Genomic DNA, 20,825 nt, shown 5'->3' with positions numbered 1-20,825 from the left:
CGTACCTTGTTCAGGGATTGGAAGAATTACATCATTAAAATGTCCATACTACCCAAAGCAATCTATAGATTCAATGCAATACCCTTCAAAATACCAACGAGTTACTTCACAGAACTAGAACAAATACTTCAAAAGTTTATATGGAACCAAAGAGACCTCGAATGGCCACAGCAATCTTGAAAAAGAAGAACAAAGTAGGAGGGATCACATTACCAGATTTCAGGTTATTACTACAAAGCCACTGTAATCAAATCAGCATGGTACTGGCACAAGAACAGGCATACACCCAGTGGAACAGAACAGAGAACACAGAAATGGACCCAAGGCAATATGCTCAATTAATATTTGACAAAGGTGGCAAGAGCATAGAGTGGAGTAAAGACAGCCTCTGTAATAAATGATGTTGGGAAAATTGGACAGCTGCATGCAGAAAAATTAAAGTAGACCATCAACTTACAGCTTACACAAGAATAAACTCAAAATGGTTAAAAGATTTAAATGTGACTCATGAATCCAAGGAAATCCTAGAAGAAAATGTAGGCAACAAAATTTCAGACATCATATGCAGCAGAATTTTCACTGATACATCACCTTAGGCAACAGAAACAAAGGAGAAAATGAGCACATGGGACTACATCAAACTCACAAAGCTGCTGCACAGCAAAAGAAACAATCATCAAAATGGAAAGGCAACCCACTGTATGTAAGAGCATAATTGCCAATGATATATCAGATAAGAAGTTAATTTCCAATATATATAGAGTGCTCATACAACTCAACTAAAGGAAGACAAAGAACCCAATTAAAAAATGGGCAGAGGAGCTGAATAGACACCTCTCCAAACAGGACATACAAATGGCTAAGAAACATATGAAGAAATGCTCAACATCACTAATTATCAGAGAGATACCAATTAAAACAACAATGAGGTATCACCTCACACCTGTCAGAATGGTCGCCATCAACACATCATCAAACAACAAGTGTTGAAGAGGGTGTGGAGAAAAGGGGACTCTAGTACACTGCTGGTGGGAATGCAGACTAGTGCAGCCACTACAGAAAACAATATGGTGTTACCTCAAAATATTAAAAATTGAACTGCCATTTGAGCCAGTGATTCCAATTCTAGGAATACACCCTAAGAAGCCTGATACACCAATCAGAAAGAATATATGTACCCCCATGTTTGTAGCAGCACTATTTACAATAGCTAAGATCTGCAAACAGCCCAAATGTCCATCAGTAGATGAATGGATAAAAAATCAGTGGTACTTATACACAATGGTGTACTATGCAGCTGTAAGAGAGAAAGACCTCTTATCCTTTGAGACGACATGGAGGAACTTGGAAAGTATTATCCTAAGCGAAATAAGCCAAACAGAGAAAGACAAGTATCATATGATCTCACTTATTTCTGGAATATAATGAGCATATCAGTCTGAGGAATGCAGTTGTCCCAGAGATGTGGAAGTTGGGTACAGACTGACAATCCCCAGAAGAGGGGGTGGTGGGGGAGAGATAAAACCACAGAACTTATATGCATGTATGCATGAAAAATGGACATGGACAACAGAGCTGGGAACAGGGGGAGAGGAACAGGGAGGAGGGAATTAAGGTGGGAAAAGGGAGAAATATCTTTAAGAAAAATACATAAATTAATTTAAAAAAATAAAATAAAGCACCAAAAAATAACAATAATAAATAAATAAAATAAAAAAATAATAATAAATGAGATAATGTGATACCTATTATTTTGGAGGATTATTTTCATTGAAATTCAATGTATTTAGATAGTATGTTTAGGGAATAAATAAGCAATGTAAGTATAAATAATAGTATATTTTTTAATGTTTAATGACCAGTAATTAAATGTACATTTGTATCATATGTATATATCAAAAAAGGTTTTTTTTTACCTTAAATTGAAGTTTCCAGGCATTTAAAACTAATTTTTTGCATTGGTGTGACCTGTTCATTTCACAATTGTTTAAATCGTCTACTTTTGTTTTTGATTTTACTAAAAGGATGCTTGGGATGCTTTGAAATTGACCCCAAAATTCTCTCTACTGTTATTGAAGAACAAAGATTCCGTTTTGAATCAAGCCTCTTGCTTTATCATTATCATCTCTGAAATGTAATGTCAGTCTCTTTCTTCCAGGAGAACCATGCAAGCAGCAAAGGCTAAAGAGAATAGGATGATATGTTCTATGTTTCATGAGTTGAGTCTTCCTTCCTTCACTCTTCTTTACAGTGTTCTTATTTATTTTGCACCTAATTATGTGTGGAACATTGTGTTGAATGTTTGGAGGGATAAAAAAATTTAATAAGATACAACTCTTTCCCTCAAACTTTTATATTTATTAAAGTATATTATGGCTATATCTAACATATCAGGTTTACATGGACAAGTAAAGCTCTCTTTGTATCCATTTGTAAATATTCTTGGAAAGTACACATTTTGGAATTCAATATAGCTGAACAAAAATAAGGTACTTTTTATGACAAAACATTTAAATTAATCACAACTTTTTAAAAATAAAATTTTACTTTTTGGATTTTCTCAACTTTGTCTAAAAATTATGTAGATAAAACCTTATAATCATCCTAGGGAATTGAAAGTATTAATTTCTTTTTTAAAATCAAAATATTCTAAACAGTTTCATAAGTAAATTAAGCCCAATTTTTATTTTTTTTATCCTCACCTGAGGACATTTTGTTTTTGTTTTTTGTTCAGATAGAGTGGGAGAGAGAGAGAGAGAGAAAGAGAGAGAGGGAGAGAGAGAGAAACATCGACGTGAAAGGGCCACATCGAGTGGTTGCCACCAGCGACCCAACCAGGGCCGGGGACAAACTGCAACTGAGGTACATGCCTTTAGTGGGAACCAAACCCAGGTCTCTCTGGACCACAGGCCGACGCTCTAACCGCTGAACCAAACCGGCCAGGGCAAGCCCAATTTTTAAAAGTTCATTTTGTCTAATAGAATTTAACTCTATTTTGTCTTTTCTTATTGCTTTAAAAAAAACTTTTTTTTTCTTTATTGATTTTAGAGAGAGAGAAAAAGAGAGGGACAGAGAGATAGACACCTCCATGAGGGAGAACATCAATTGACCACCTCCTGCATGGGATCCCACAACCTGGGCACGTGCCCTAACTGGGAATCAAACTGGCGACCTCTTTGTGTATGGTTGATGCTCACTACTGAGCCACACTGGATGGGCTCTATGCTTTTAAGCATGATTTGAAATCTTTATCCAGCTGCTCATAAAAATTTTCTTTCTTTCTTTTTTATTTTTTTTTAACAGACAATTCACTTTATTTTTCTTGTGTAAGATCATGTGGTTGCCACAGATGGAACCTGGGTCCTCTGCACAGAATCTCTGATGTGGGCCTTTACAAGATGGTCAGTGAATTCCTGATAGGGAGACTTGGTAGACACAGACTCTCTCTAGAGATTGGGGATGAGATAGCTGTAGGTCTTAGAGATTACATCAAACAGGCCTTGGCGAAGTTGCCCAGGGTTGCAGTGCAGCCCCTGGCCAATGTGTAGCAATGGTCGACACCAGCCATTATCAGCAGCTTCTTGGGCACAGGGACTGAGACAATGCCAGTGACCCTGGGGGCTGGGCGAGGCCATCAGCACAGAGACACAGCAGCTGGTCACCTTGCAAGGGATGGTGTGGGGCTTGCCGATCTTATTCCACACAGGGACATCCGAGCGCTTGACCAGCATCATGGCCCCATGGATAGCAGTGGCTACTTCTTTTGAGCACTTAACACCCAGACCAACATGTTCATTGTTGTCCCCAGTGGCCACGAATGCCTTGAACTGGACTCTCTGGCCAGCATGGCCTGCTTTTGCAAGCCATAATCTTCAAAACCTGGTCCTTGGATGACCCCAGGAAAAAATCAATGACCTCAGATTGCTTGATGGGCTGGAGGAAGAGATAGATTTCCTCCAGGGACTTGATCTTCATGTTCTTGACCAGATGGCCCAGCTAGGTGACAGGAATCCACTCCTTGTCTTTTTCCTTGCCTCTGACAGCTCCGCAGCTTGGGCCTGACCCTTTCACGGTGATGACCTCAGCTCCTGCCCCCTCAAGGTGCTGCCAAATCCTCCATGGCTGGGGACCTCGGGGCCCTCCCATGGCACCAGCATCATCAACAACTTAGCGTTTCCTCAAAAAGAAGTGCAAAAGTCTGCATTTGAGTTAATGTTCTCACAAATCTTTATCTCATTTAACTGTTACCTTTCTTCAAATCAATTTATAAATGGGGTTGACTTTTCAAATTCAGCGTATCCCCTTTGTTACTGGCAAAATGAGGAGACCTTGGTACTTGTCTTCTTGAAGAAAAGATTTCAATCATGAGACAAAGTGTGGAAAAGCAAGCAAGAATTTACTGACCACAGTAAAAATATACTTGGACAGTGAAACAAGGAAGAGCATAGAAGAAGCTGCAGGAGAGCCTAGGCCGGGCTGCTTTGGCTCACTGGAAAGTCAGCGGAAAGGGGGCCTTGGAGACTGGATCAGGGGGTTAGCCTGGGAAGCGCTGCTGCTGCCCATTGCTCCCCTGGTTGCAAGTCTCATGGAGTCCCTTGGAGTTTAGGGAATATATGCCTATGGGGGGAACAGAGGGGTCAGGGAATGGCAAGGGTGTGTTTCCTGGAGAGAGAGTGCCCATGGACCTTTGTTTTCAGGGGTTTGAAAGTGGGGCATTTAGGAGTGGTCTTAGGGCAAGATCAATAGAATATTCATCAGCTTTATGCTGATGTACCAAAATGAGATTTATTGTCTTACTTTGTCTGTCCTTGGCAAAAAGCACTAATTGGATTCGTGTTATATGTCTCCCTGAGTAGCGTGATTTAAGCTATTTACCCTCTGATTGGAGAGCAGAAGTGCAACCCATTTACTCTTCAGTGCCCTTGGTTAGGAAGGATAGGATTGACCAGGTGGCTGCAAACGCTGTTTAACTACCCGTCTTACTTTCCCTAGTCTGCTTGTCTTGGAGTTTTTCTAGCTTCTTACTATCTTATAATACTTTGAGCGGCTAGTATCTTCAATAATGTGCTGTAGATATATAGATTTCTAGCCAAAACAGAATAAAGCTAGAATAATTACTTGCTTTCTAAAGCAATCTTTTGAAGGAATGTACATACAAGATAGTTTGTAAGAGGATACAGTAGGTCCTCACTTAAAGCCCTGAATAGGTTCTTGGAAACTGCTTTAAGCAAAACAACTATAATGAAAACAATTTTACCATAGTCTAATTGAAATAAAAGTAATTTCCTACAGCATATTCTGGTCACAAAAAAATATTTAGCAAACTTCAAATAAAGGCCCAAAACACATTTAATATTAAACATTGCAATAAATGCAAACTATAAATACATTTAATAAAGATTAATAAAACAAGCAAGATAATTATTTTTTAGCCTGCTTATTTCAGTTCAGATTGGCCAGAGCCTGTCCTGGCAGCTCAGGGTGCAGGACTGGAACCCACCCTGGACGGTATACCCTCCCATCTCAGGCACTCACACCTACACTAACGCAGTCTGGGGCAGTTTCGACATACCAGTTCATCTCCTGTTCACATCTTTGGGATGTTGGAGGAAACCAGAGTTCCAGAAGAAAACCCACACAGACATGAGGAAAATATGCAAACTCCACAAGACTGTGGTCACAGTCAAGTATTGACTTTTTTCTCGTCAACATTATAATCAAACACTGCTGAATAAAAAAACGTTATTTAAAGAACTGCTGGACACATAAATCAGAAGAATTGTTGAATCTACAATTGATTTTAGCCAAAGCACTTTTGATTTTATAAAACAAATAATTAAAGAAAATTAGGTTAAGTAGTGTGACACGATTACTAATGGTCATTTTCATACCTTTACAAAAACTAATTTCTCATACCTCATATAAAAACAAACTCCTTCCTTCTTTTGTTCCTCCCTCTCTCTCCCTTTTTTCTTCTTTTCTTCTTTCTTCCCTTCTTCCCTTTCTTGCTCCAATCCTTTACCTCTCCTTTCTTTACTCCATTCTTGTTTCTTCTTTGTCTTATTGTTTATTTTTCCTTTACTCCTTTAACTTTCCTGATTACCTCCAAACTACTTGGAGATGCTTATAAGATTAACCATAATGTAAACTCAGAGTATAGATGGACCTAGAAGGTATTATGTTAAGTGAAATAAGCCAGTCAGAGAAAGACATATACCATATGATTTCACTTATATGTAGAATCTAAAGAACAAAATAAATAAACAACAGAAATTGAAACAGACTTATAGACACAGAGAACATATTGATGGTTGCTGGAGGGGAAGGTGGTTGGGGGCCTGGGTGAAAAAGGTGAAGGGTTAAGGAGTACAAATTGGTAGTTACGAAATAGTCACTGGGTTGTCAAGCATAGTATAGGGAATATAGTTTATAATAAATTGTAAAAACTATGTATGGTGCCAGATGGGTACTGGGAATATTAGGGGGAACACTTTGTAAAGTGTATGATTGTCTAACCACTACACCGTAGACCTGAAACTGATACAAAATAATATTGAATGTAAACTATAATTGAAAACTAAAATTAAAAAAGTATTAGGGATACCAAAAATAGAAGTTAAATGTAATAATAAGATTAAATTATAACCGTCACCTCTAAAATTTGAAACCTATGATAACATTAAAAAATATCTGTAAAGATTCTGGGTAACTATGAGAAGAAAAACTATATAAAGTATATAGTTTTTATTATCTAAAAAATTAAAAGATATCTTAGTGCATGCAAAGACTTTTCCCCTGAAATTAAATTTAGCAGAATATTTTTGCTTTGGTTTTGGTTTGAGAAATGTTACACAATGAAGTAGACTCTACTTCTTTAAAATTTTTCCTGATGAAGCTATTCTCTAGCATTCATTCCAATATTTATCACTAACATATCTAGGATTACTCCTGGATGATGTATTTATTTATCCTCGACTGTGTGGAATGCACTGTACTGAGAATACAGTCAAATTGACTGCAACTGCCTTGGCATTAACTTTATAATTCCCAGTATCAATAAACTTTTCCAGTTATTTTTAATGCACAGTGGTTTATTGAAAATGACTTTCCGGGTTCTTTATTGTTAGGGTCTTACCACCGTCTTACTACTCCAAGGGTGGTCTGAGAACCAGTAGTAAACATTTTTAAGCTTGATAAAAATGTATAGTTTCAGGCCCTGCTTCATTATCTACATTTTAACAAGATCCCCAGGTGATTCATATGTACATTAATGTTTTTGTACATTCATAGGTGCTCATAATTGGGGGTAGATTCATTTGTTGCCAGGCTGGTATTAGGAGACTTCCATTAGGTAAGGCTATTGGTAGAGCAGAAACAAGCATTATTTTATGTAAGCCTGTATTGAGGCATAAAAAATAATTTTCAAGTAAAAGCATCACATGCAACTTTGTAGTACAGAAGTTATTTGGGGAGATAATAGACAATTTGGAATTATATTTATTGTCATAGTTATACAAATCTAACCACCATTTTTCTGCATTTAGAATAAAATTAGAACTTTCAAGGATATTATATACCCATAAGCAGACTACATTCTTTAAAATACTTTTGGATGGAGCTATATACTCTAGGCTAAGGGAATGTTTTATCACTAACATTAGTACTACCATTTATCACTGGCTTATATTTTAGGATCTTTTCTGAATTATTCATTCTTTTGGCCTCTACCATATGGAAATAATTTGCAGTTTGACTTTCTCTGGCCATGTGACAAGCAAATTTAGGTCAGCATTCTATTCATCATTGGCTTTCTGGAAGATACATAAAAGGAATAAGTTGATGCATCAGTAAAATCTGGGTTTATAGGTCATAATATATCTTAAAGGAAAATAATTACTCAAAATTTAGCAAAATTATTTAGAAAATAGAATTTAAAAATAAATATGTTAGAATAGGTTCAAATCAGTGAAAAAAATCACAGTATTGTCAACGTGTTTGTGGGGCTATTTCAATCAACTACAGCAAACAGGCATTGTAAAAATAAGTATAGACTTGACCTTATAGAAGATAATTATATAACCCAAATAATTCAGTGTTAACATAGGCATTAAAAACATGTATATAACTGATGAGACATAAACATTTTGAATAATAATTGAATACATCTCGGTATTATTTTCTCATTTGTTTATTAAAAAATTAATTTCCTTAAGCGATATTTTTCCCCATCAGGTGACCTAGCAGGCATATCACCTTCTTAGGCAATGTTACTAACAATGACAGCTTGTGCTCTCAAGTGGTGAAAAATGAATGAAATAACCACATTAGCATGAACGCTCAATTGAGTAAGTGAATATTGCTCAATAAAAAATACAATTTTTACCATGGGTATAGTGTGTTTGAACAAAATAAGGGCAAACGGACTTTCTGAACTTTTCTGAACTATGAATTGATCCATGAAAGATGTAACAGTTTAAGTGTTATCAAAAAAAGAATATTTGATAATATAAAGATGTCATAAAAGAGTATTAAGTAAACTTATTGACAGAGTGGCAATAGCAAATATTTGATTATTATGAATTAGTTAAGGTAAATTGTGAAAATTTGATAACTATTTCAAGTAATTTTTTATATTGCTCTAACTACAAAATTAAGTTTAATTATTTTATTTATTTACTTATTTTGGCTTAAGACAACACAAGTATATTTCTTTTTTTTAATTTAATTTATCTTTGTTGTTGAAAATATTACATGTCATTTCCCTCCACTGACATGGTAAATGGTCAGGTCTAAGACCTCTCAGGTCACCTTCTAATTATATATCATGACCCATCAGTCATGGTCACTGACCAAGTTAATCTTATTTAAACTTAGGTTCACTCTATTTTGGTTTTCCAATCTTTGCCCTGGGACATTCAATGAGTCCCACTTTCTATACATTTAAAGTCACATTCTTCCCTCTGACATTCATAGCCTCTACATGCTGACAATAAATATCTGCTCAACAGTTTCATCTTCTGTTACAGTGGAACACAGACCCCCTCTCTGAGACATCCTTGGGCTTCTTGTATGTTTCCAACCACACATCAGGCTTTCCTGCTTTTAATGACTCTACTGCCTGTGTTTGAAACACTTCACCATCTTTGTCTAATAGTGTATTCATTGCAGGGTGCATCCCAGATGACAGTGATCTCTCTTGAGTAGACATAAAGTGAGATTTGCACCCAAAATTGTATTTTATATCTGTTGTCATGTGATTAATAAGTACTTAACAAGATCCTTTACATTTAAAAAAAATATTTTATTAGATGGTCATGTATTTCATCACCCCAGTGATTTCACCTACTTCAGTAGGAAGAGATTTTTCTTTGGCATCAAGTCTTACCCATCACAGGAACTTAAATGTTTAACATTGAGTGAAGGAGAGGAGAACAGAGCAGAAGGAACAGTATAGGAGGGTTCTAATATGAAGACGAATCTAGGTGAAGAAAGACCATGATCTGAAATAACTGTGGTATAGCAGAGAAGAAAACACAAGTAAGTAAGGAAATAAAAAAGTAGTGTATGCAAAACATGTTTATTACAAATATGAAAGTGTGTGTAGATTAAAATTATTGCTTATATTGTTATTTAATGATAACATTCTTTCTTGTTCATGTGATGCAGTTATAAATGACAAATTGAAAAATGCTATCTTTTAAAAATATTTGGAAAACAGATTTTGTAGTCAGACTGCCAGAATCGGAATTGTTTTTTTCTAATTAGCTCTATCATCTTGACCAGTATCTTAACCTGTTAGTGCATCAGTTTCTGCATTGTGAAGTGGAGATGATAAATCGACACCTACCTCATAGGATTATTATGAGATTTTAACATTAATATTTGTAACACATTTAGTACAGTGCTTGAAAGTTGGTAAGCCACATATAAATAATTGTAAATAAAACTATTATATTTGAATGAAGAACAGATTTGAATGAGAAAGGTACTAAAATGGTTCTATTCATTTTCGTTAATCTGATTGACAATAAAATATTGTATCATCCATCTTATTGTCATAGAAAAAGGTTCATTAGTATGAAGCAGTTGTATATTATATTGTAGCTTAATTTAAGTTGGTCATAAAGTTTATGAGTTAAAAGGGCAAGAGAAAAATTTGTGATTGTTACTAATAGATTGAACAATAGTTTTTAAATGATAAAACACCTTTTAAAACTGCCATTATTCTTAAATTGGAGTATCTTTTGTATGTACTTATTTCTACATTATATTAAAATAGTTTGAAGGATATCAATCAAACATGGAGTGTATATTTCATCTGCTTCAACATAAAATATAGGCTCTGTGTACCTCCATTTTGTACACTTAATGCAGATTTTAAAAAATCATTATAAAGTTTTTTATGTGTTTAATTTAGAGATTGGGAACACACATCTAAGTGTTACGTACTTTTTAAAGTAATTGAAAACATATATGTTTTAATCCTGACCCAAGGATATTTTTCTCTTTATCTTCAGATAAAGTGGGAAGGAAAGAGAGAGGGAGAGAAAAGGAGAGAGAGAGAGAAACATCGATGTGAGAGAGACACATCAACTGGTTGCCTCCCACACAACCCGACGAGGGATGGGGACGAAACACAACCAAGGTACATGCCCTTGACCAAAATCAAACTCGAGACTCATTGGTCTGTGGGCCGACACTCTACCACTGAGCCAAACTGGCCAGGGCTGAAAATATTTTTTAAAATGTTTTTCTATAGATACACGTGCAAAATTATGACAGAAAGAAATGCCATATCAACAAGAACTGAAAAACAATGAGACTTTTAAAAGAATCAAATTGCAGATATTAAAAATAGCATAAGGGTCAACCAAAAGGAATTTCAAAGCTATGAAGTAAAAAAGGGTCTGCATCTATCTTGTAGGTGCATTTATCTTACAGGTTCAAACTCAGTTCTCTACCTCCAAGTTGAATGATGCCGGTTGAACGATGTCTCAGTTGTCTCACCACAAAGCAGACCCATCACATAGATTTTTTTTGTGTGTGTGTGTGTGTGTGTTTGTGTGTGTGTGTGTGTGTGTGTATTAAAGAAATTAATATAGGTAGAACTTCTCTCTCTCTTCCTCCTCCCCTCCCTCCCCTCTGAAAGACTTTTCACAGAATATTATTTAAAAATAATTTTAAAAAAATTTTATGTGTGTGTTTTAAATTTAATTTTTTCCAGCTTTGCTATGTGGGTGATCCCACGCCTGGGCATTTTTAAGTGTAATATAGTTTGTGAATCTCTTAAGACCTCCTTAGGAGGGAAAGCTATCATATTAAGTACAACACAGTCCTCAATTTCTGGTTTCCTTGTGGTATTAATATCATATTTTTGGCTCTTTCCCAAATATAATATGCTGTCCTATATTTTTCATATAGAGCCCAAAGAAAATGAAAGAGAGCCCTTTGTTTTCTCTTGAAATGACGAAAGAAGCCTCCTCTGATCACTAAAATCCTGGAACTGTGTGAGGGGTGTTTACTAAGTTCCCTGTGTGGCCCTATAACAACCCACATCCAAAATTCAAATTAATGTGTTGAGATTCAAGAGGTTTGCAGTTCAGATCCTCCTCCTGAGGATAATACTAAGCTGTAGGCGAACAGGCAAATGCTACAAATATTTCTGTGGTGTGAGGTTCATCTTCCAATCCTTTGAGACACAAGCATCTCATCTGGCATATTTTTTCCTTTGTTGGCATTCACAGGGAATCTTATTTATTCCCTGGTTAGATACTTAGTCTGTATCTCCTGCCATGGCATCTCCTAATTCAGGCCAGCAAAACCTCACTTTTTAAGGAAATCTCCACTTCTTTCTGCAAAAGAAGGGTAGAGCAGGGGAACTAGTAAATGTTCTTTTGTTACTGTGAGGAGAGGGTACTAGTCTTGTCCTCTTATACCTGGAAATAGTATATTGTCATTTCTCCCTTAGAAGAGTCATGCAGCATTGTTGCAGGAGATTATTGGATGAGACTTGACATCTTCTTAAACTCTACCTGAAAAGCACCTGCACAGGTATCTTTCATCTTGGATCTCTAAACTTAGAGGGGATTCTCTCAGTTACCATGGAATCAGCCTACAGCAGGGCAATAACATACCAGGAAACTTCTGTTTGTATCAAACTTTTATTTTCCTCTCCAACATACTGTTTTCTTCAACATTTCCTATCTTTCTCTTCAATTTAGAGGCTATTATTCTTCCCAAAACTGTAGATTATTTAACTATTGCCAATACAATGCATGCAACAATCCACCTCCAACTCAGTGACCTAAACAGTATGCTTACATGACTCTGAGTTGGTGGGGCTTTAACTCATCAAGGCTGGGTTGACTCCAGTTGTCCATTGGATCTAAGTCTGCTCCACTTTTGACAATGGCTACCCAAGGCATATTCTCATAGTGAAAATGAAGAGGTATAAGAAAAAAAATCTGGTAAGGGTATCATTAAAATCTGCTTAGAAAAAAACATAATTCTTAGACAAGATGGCAGATGCATACATAAAAATCTTGAAATGGTATTGATTTTATCAATCTTTAAATGATAACAATTGCATAAATACTTCAGTCAAAGCCAACTCATCATAATACCAGCATATTGGATGAGTTACTTCCTCAAATCAAAATAAAAAACAAACGTCTGATAAATCTAGTGATGTTAGCATCATGGTTGAATAAAATATTCTCATTCATGTCCTGTACACCATGAACACAAAAGTTTGGTATGGTTTCATGAACAATAGTGCTTTGGTGGGAGCAGTGGGATCCAGCAACATACACCAAGTGGCCTGAGAGGAGTCTCATCTACCTTTATATGGGATAGTAAGCATACAGACTTTGGTCCTGACTATAGAACCTGCAGTGGCCCATTAACTGGCTCCAGGCCCAGTGGGTCATGATCCAGGAGCCCTTGGAAAACATCGTCTTACACAGTCACCCAGGGATGAAAGATTCTTTGTGTAAGTCCAAGTTTCTAGTGGAGAAGTTCCAGCACTTTGGTTGGAACCAAAAAAATATAAGTTTAGACACCATGGAGAGGGTAAGGAAAACAATTTTACTTTTACCTGCATCACCCTTCTCCAAGGAGGCATGACTTAGGGTCAAGAGAGATAGTCCTTAGCCAGTGATTTCTCCTTTAGAGGCAAGGGAGAGGGTAAAAATGAGCATCAGGCTTCCCCAGCTGTGCAGATGTTATTAAAAAGGCTCATTTCTCTCTCATCTCATCCAGAATATTAAACCATGAACCAAATGACGGAAGGTAGGAAGAGGAAGACAGAATTCTTGGAGGGCATAAAAGGGATATGAATCCTCCTAACTGCATCGTGGACTACATCAAGAAGCCTACCCTCAAGTCACTGGGGATGCCTCGCCCATGGATTCCCACAGGCACCCCTGGCACTAGGCATGCTTCACCCACACACCCCTTTGCAGCCAGCTCCCAGGATGCACTCCCAATGGTGATGATGAGAGCAAGCATTGGCAGACAGCAAGTAACCACGTGCAGAAAGCCTTCCAGAATCTGTGGACCAGAAAGAGACCACAAGCTTGAGCTTTAGCACCCTGGACCAGATGGTTTTTCTGGTGAATTCTACCAAACATGCAGGGGTGGGGAACCTTTTTTCTGCCAAGGGCTATTTGGATATTTATAACATCATTCACGGGCCATACAAAACCATCAGCTTAAAAATTAGCCTGCTATATTTGGTCAGGCTAATTTGGTGAGGCATGTAATGTTAACTGGTGTTGATTTCACTGGTCTTATACGGCCCATGGGCCAGACGTTCCCCAACCCTGCAAACAAATTAATAACTTCTCAAACTCTTCAAAATATTACACAAAGAGGAGACACTCCCAAACTCATTTTACAAGTTCAGCATTGCCCTGATACTAAAGTTAGTTAAGAATACAAAAGAAAAAAAAATGCAGGCCATAATCATAGATGTAAAAAATGTCAACAAAATATTAGCAATGGAATTTGACAGCATGTTATAAGGTTCATTCACCATGATCAAGGGGGATTTATTCAGTTATGCAAGGATGGTTCAACATATGCAAATTAATAAATGTGACATATCACATTAGTAGAATGAAAGATAAGAATCATATGGTCATCTCAATAGATGTAGAAAAAAGCATTTGATGTAGTGTAATATCCTTTCATGATAAAAACTCTCAACAAATTTGGTAAAGAAGGAGCAAATTTCAACATAATAAAGGCTATATATAACAAGCCCAAAGCTCACAGCATACCCAATGGTAAAATGCTGAGAACCTTCCCTTTAAGATTAAGAAAGATGAGGGTCCCCACTCTCATCACTTCTATTTAGAATAGTACTAGAAATCCAAGCCAGAACATTTAGGCAAGAAAAAGAAATAAAAATAACCCAAATTGGAATGGAAGAGTAAAATAGTCTTAGTTTACAGATGATGTGATCTTACTTATGCAAAATCTTAGAGATTCTACTAAAATACTGCTCAACAAATTTAATAAAGTTGCAGAACACAAAAAACAACATGCAGAAATTAGTTGTGTTTCTACACACAGTAACAGCAAAACATCTGAGAAAGATATTAATCAGTCCCATTTGTACTAGCATCAAAAACAATTAAATATTTAGGAATAAATTTAACCAAGGAGATGAAAGATATATATGCTGAAAACTGTAAGAATTTGATGAAAGAAATTAAATATGACACAGATAAATGGAAAGATATTTTGTGTTATTGGAGCAGAAGAATTTATATTGTTAAAATCCATACCTTCCAACACAATGCATTGGCAGTCCTTATCAAAATTTCAATGGGATTTTTCACAGAAATAGAAGAAAATTATAAAATGTGTATGAAACCACAAGACTTCAAATAGCTAAAGCAATTTTGACAAATAAAAGCACTTTGTAAAGTATGTGATTTTCTAACCACTATGTTGCACACCTGAAATTAATACCAAATAATACTAAATGTAAACTGTAATTGAAAAATGTTTTTAATTTAAAAAGAAAACAACAAAACTAGAAACATCATGCTTCCTGATTTCAAACTATATTTCAAAGCTATAGCAATCAAAAACAGTATGGTATTGGTATAAAAACACACATAGATCAATAAAACAGAATAGAGAACCCATGCATATATTAATGTAAAATAAAGGAACCAAGAATATACACTGGGGAAAGGACAATCTCTTCAATAAATGATGTTGGAAAAACTGGACACCACATGCATAATAATAAAATTGAACCACTGTCTTAAATCATACCCCCAAATTAACAAAATGGATTAAAGACTTCAATGTAAGACCTGAAGCCATAGAACTCCTCGGAAAAAACCTACGCAGTAAGTTTCATGGCATCGGTCTTGGTGATGATTTTTTTTTTGGAATTGACACAAAGCAAAGGCAAGAAAAGCACAAATAAACAAGTGGGACTACATCAAATTTAAAAGCTTCTGCATAGCAAAAGAAATAAAGGTAATAAAAGGTAACCTACAGCACAGGAAATATAGTCAATAATGTAATAACTACGTATGATGCCAGGTGGGTACTGAAAATATTGTAGGAAACACTTTGTAAAAGTATATGATTGCCTAACCACTAATCTATACACCTGAAGCTAATATAAAATAATATTAAATTTCAACTGTAATTGATAAATAAAATTTAAAGTTCTTTAAAAAGAAGGTAACCTATGGAATGGGAGAAAATATTTGCAAATCATTTATGTGATAAAGGGCACACATCAAACTATATAAATTCAATACAATTTGTAAATTCAATAGCAAAAAATATCCTCTTAAAAAATGGGCAGAGGAACTGAATAGACATTTTCAGAAAGACATACAAATGGCAAACAGGTACATGAAAATGTGCTCATCATTAATCATCAGAGAAATGCAATTCAAAATGACAATGAAATATTACCTCATACATATTACAATGATTATCACCAAAAAAGCAAGCGATAAGGTTGTGGAGAAAAGGGAACCTTTACACATAGTTAGTGAGAATGTAAATTGGAAAACAGTATGGAAGTTCCTCAAAAAATTAAAAATAGAAGTACAATATGATACAGCAATCCGAATTCTGGTTATATATTCTAAAGAAATGAATCCAAATCTGGAAGAGATATTTGCATTCTCATGTTTATTGCACCCACAATAGATAGTAGAGTTAGTTTTTAATCTGACTTATGGAACTCTTAACGATTTGGACATGTTATAAAAGACATTATGGATGCCACGCTACATTTCCATGTCAGAAGAATAGTACCATAAGAAGAAAAATATAGTGTTTATTAAAATGTTTTTGGATATTATCAGCACAGAAGTTATATATAATGGAATCTTTAAAAACTTTTATTTGTTATTTGGTGTGAATGGAAAGTAAATTAACTTAACTTAGGTTTACCAAGGGTTTGTTTATCAAACTTGGACAGTAATCTATGTCAAAATATAAATAGTTTCTTTGTCATTAAGATATTACTGTCTTCCATTCTTATGACTTGCTAAATTTTTTTAAATATTTCTAGAGTAATTTAACATTCCCCAAATAAGATTAATTTTGTTTTAACAAATATGATATATTTTAACCACATTTACTTTATTCTAAAGAGATTCTCTTCTAAAAATATGGATCAGCTCCTAAAATTTGAATATTTAAAGAATTAGTTTTATTATGTGTACGTACTTTGAAGATCACAGGAGTCTGTGAAAGAACAACTGTTGACTTTGTTTTATTAAGAAAAAAATGTCCAGAATAATTCAATTTTGCTTTATGATTAAAGGATAAGGAGATAGCAGTCACTCTACCCAAATAATTTAGTTTTTCTGTGCTTTATTCATTCAGGAGTCCTTGTTCCAAAATTGTTTACAGATTTTTGTTTATTATATCACAGACTACATAAAATACAGAACATTAGAATGTTTCCATTTGTAAAGAACAGAAACGGGCTTTGTTTAGTCAGCTATTGTGAGTTAACACTAAGGATAGAGGCAGGAACAAAGGAGTGCAGGAAACAATTGAACAGTTACTAATATTGATACATTCTTAAAAGACTAACCAAGAAAAAAGAGAGAAAACACAAATTATCTAATAAGAAATAAAATTGAGAATATTATTACTGACCCTGCAGACATTGAAAAGGATATAATAGCACAAATAACTCTATGTATGTAAATTTGACAATTTAGATGAAAAATACCAAAATTTTCAAAGATACTAACAAATATATAATCTGAACAGTTATATATATAAAAAGTTGAATTCCTACATAAAATATCTTCCCCACCCCCCAAAAAGAAAGAAAGGAAACTTAGGTCCAGATAGTTTCATGGGCCACTTGTAACAAAAATTTAAGAGAAATAATACCAGTTCTACACAGTCTCTTAAAAAAAAAATAGAATAAGAAGAAATCCTCTGCAAATTATTTAGGGAACCAGCAATACCTTGAAACCAAAGTGAGACAAAGACAGAAGAGAAAACCATAGACAAATGCTTCTTAAGAAAAAAAAAAACAACAACATTTAAGACTAACATACTGTAATCTAAATATTTATATTATCTAAATTTCAATGTATTTATAAACATGTTTGTTTAAACAAAGCACAGCAATTAATAATCTAAAATAAGAAAGCATAATGGTCGTTTAGAAGTTGCTTTTTTTATTTTGCTTATTTTGGCACAGGACACTGGAATTTTCCACTCACAGAAGAAGAACCAATTAAAGTTGGACACATTATTTTAATATATTAGTGTTTTTTTTTCTTTATTGATTTCAGAGAGAGAGGAAGTGAGAAGGAGAGAGAGATAGAAACATCAAAGAGAGAGAACATCTATTGGTCGCCTTCTGCATGCCCCCAACTGGGGATCAGGCCCACAACCTGGGCATGTGCCCTGACCAGGAAATGAACCCATGACCTCTTGGTGCATGGGTTGATGCTCAACCACTGAGCTACACCTGCCAGGCAATATATTAATTTTAACATTGTGATCTAAAATGTTAATTCCTGTATTCTAAAGATTTAAAAGTTTTAATCCTTGAATGGAGTGCAAAGTGTGAGGATATGATTCAGAAGCTGAGATTATGTTCTTAGCTAAGGGATGATGAAAGTGATATTAGGATAGAAGGGACTAAGAAATGTTGGCATCCCAGGTGTTTCTGTTTCACTAAATTGTCCACTGATCAAATTGTCCCATAAGATTCACCCAGGGATTATGAAGTAAATTATTTTTATGAGTTAGTAGATCCTTGACTTATTGAATCTGTCAAATTTCTTAATATATTATTTTTTCATTCTGTATCCCATCTCACCACATCCCCTAGGTCCAAATACCAATGTATTGTGAAATACTAGAATTGAACTTTTTTTTAAATGCAGAAAATGATAGTATGCCACGCATAAACTCTAAAAATCCAGAGCTATATATATGATTACAATCTATTAGATATATGCATGTTGAAGATAGCGTAAGGACTGCTCTTTGAAGAATTCAAACACGCATATTTCACATAGCGAAACTGTTTACATTTCAGAATCCCTGAACTCCTTTCCCTAAAACCCCTTGCTCAGTGTTGCAAGTGTTTTAATATTTTCCAGAAAAGGAACTTTTATTTAAAGTTGACATAGACTTTTCCCCTCTTGTTTCTAAACCAAATTCTGGGTCTATTGCCATAACTCACACATTGGGTGACAGCCAATCTTATTTTACTAAGATACTGAAGACTTTTGATATATAAATAAAATTTGCTGTAGAATTCTCAGAAACAATAATTAGAAGTTAAATTCTCTCATTATGAATATTTTGGTGGAAATTGTCCATAGTCAGTTTCCATGCATACTGAAAACGTTTCATGGTCTCTACTGGTAGAGATAGAGTTTAATGATGATGAATAATAAATAAAGTCAGCCTCTTGATCTTCCTTCTGGACAAAGGCCATTGTTATCTTTTGAGAAAATTAAGGCATGATTAAAAATTTAACTTTGAAAATAAAATGTTTTTGCAAGAAATTCCTAATTGATTTTCCTACAATTATCTACAAATTTTATTGCATAAAGTGGGAAAATAGATTCTGAGGACAATGAACATACTGTACATTAACATTCATCAACATCTTTCCTAGTTCCCTAAATATTGTGGATAATTACTACCTAGTAATATTAGTTTACCCTTATCTTTGTCATTGTTAGTTTATATTTATTTAATAATTCATTTCCTATCATTAATTTTAAAACTTCACAAGGAAGCAGATACAGTCATGCTTTGAGGTTTTTAGTGAAAAATGTTATAAAATTCAGTAAACAAATTTATATATTCTTAAGTAAATAGCAAGCCATGTGGTCAGTGGCTATCAACATGTATTTTTAAAATTTTGGTGTAATACACATAACACAAAATTTACTGCTTTAACCATTTTATAATGTACAACTAAATGACATTGAGCATATTTAGAAAGTTATGCAACCATTATATTTTGTTTAAAAATTTTTTCTTCATTCCAGCCACTCACCCTGGGCTCCAACAGCAGGATGAGAGTTCAGAGTGTACTAGGGTCACACAGGGAGAAACTGGGTTGTATAGCTTCAGGGAGAGGGTTATAGAGACAACTGCCAATGTCCCTGTGCCTAATTTCTCTCTCATGTTGACTCTCTGTAGCCTTACCCCACCAAGCTCTCATCTTGAGAAGGAATCAGCTAGCTGCAGCCACCCTGGGTCCATGAAGAAAAAATTTTTCAACAAAATATAATGGTGAGATTTAAAAGTTACCTCACTTGCTCTTTCATATATCAGAGAGAAATACTGACACAGGAACATTGATTTATATAATTGAATTTTGAACATTGTTAAGTAAATTTATGCTTCAAATTCAAGTCCTTTCTCCATTGAACTAGTGAAATTATAGAATGGGTACACTTCCCTTGATTTAACTATATAGCTTAAAATTCACACTGTAATACTAGTAGGTTCCAATGTTCTTATTTTGAAAGAGCTATATAGAGGCCCTTAGAGATTCTGTATGTCTTCACTGTCAGTATTTTTCCTGTCTGTGGAATCTCTTCGGTAAACAGAGTCCATAGAATGAGCAGCTGCATTGATGGTTTTAACAGTTTTAGAGAGAAGATATCTTATATAAGGCAAGGTCAAGTTTTGCTCTGCCTGATAAATGTGAATAATACATCAAATAACCCAGGATATGCTTTTTATTTGACAACACATCTGGAGTCCATAAAGATAATTTTGCATTTATACTTTGCTTGGGAAAAAGATACCGTTAAAAAAAAAATGCTCTGAGGAATTCAAGATGACAGTAAAGTAGATAAAAGTTGCACTCACCTCCTCCTAGAACCAAACTGGAATTACAACTAAATTATAGAAAAATTGACCTGAATAACCAACTGAAGACTAGGTGAATAGAAGTCAAGTATAACAGAAGAAGCCACATTGAGACCAGTAGGAAGGGCAGAGATGTGCAAAGGGCTGGCCCTACACCCACATGCAACAGTTGAGACACTGAAGGGATATCTCAGCTGCAAAGATCCCCCTGTGGAGTGAGGGGTCTCAGCACCAAGCTGGTCTCACCAGCCCAGAGCACCAGTGCTGGGAAGAGGAGCTCACATAACTCCTGACTATTAATATCAATGGTGATTTCATCTGCCAAGGTAAGTAGGAGACTATTAGAAACCCAGGCATACTGTTAAAGGTCCAGCCACTCACCTTGGGGTCCAACAGCAGGATGAGAGTTCTGAGCGTACTAGGATCATACAGGGAGAAACTGGGTTATATAGCTTCAGAGAGAG

The 20,825-nt window shown here is 35.1% G+C and overlaps 1 pseudogene; it reads right to left on the bottom strand.

Moving 5' to 3' along the window:
- Positions 1 to 3,332: 3,332 nt before the first annotated feature.
- Positions 3,333 to 4,146, bottom strand: LOC118625019 (annotated as a pseudogene).
- Between the last annotated feature and the right edge of the window lie 16,679 nt (positions 4,147 to 20,825).

The sequence above is a fragment of the Molossus molossus genome, unplaced genomic scaffold (assembly GCF_014108415.1).
Source record: "Molossus molossus isolate mMolMol1 unplaced genomic scaffold, mMolMol1.p scaffold_m16_p_11, whole genome shotgun sequence".
Classification (NCBI taxonomy): Eukaryota; Metazoa; Chordata; class Mammalia; order Chiroptera; family Molossidae; genus Molossus; species Molossus molossus.
The sequence above is the reverse complement of the archived record's forward strand: the minus strand, read 5'-3'. Positions and strand labels throughout refer to the sequence as shown.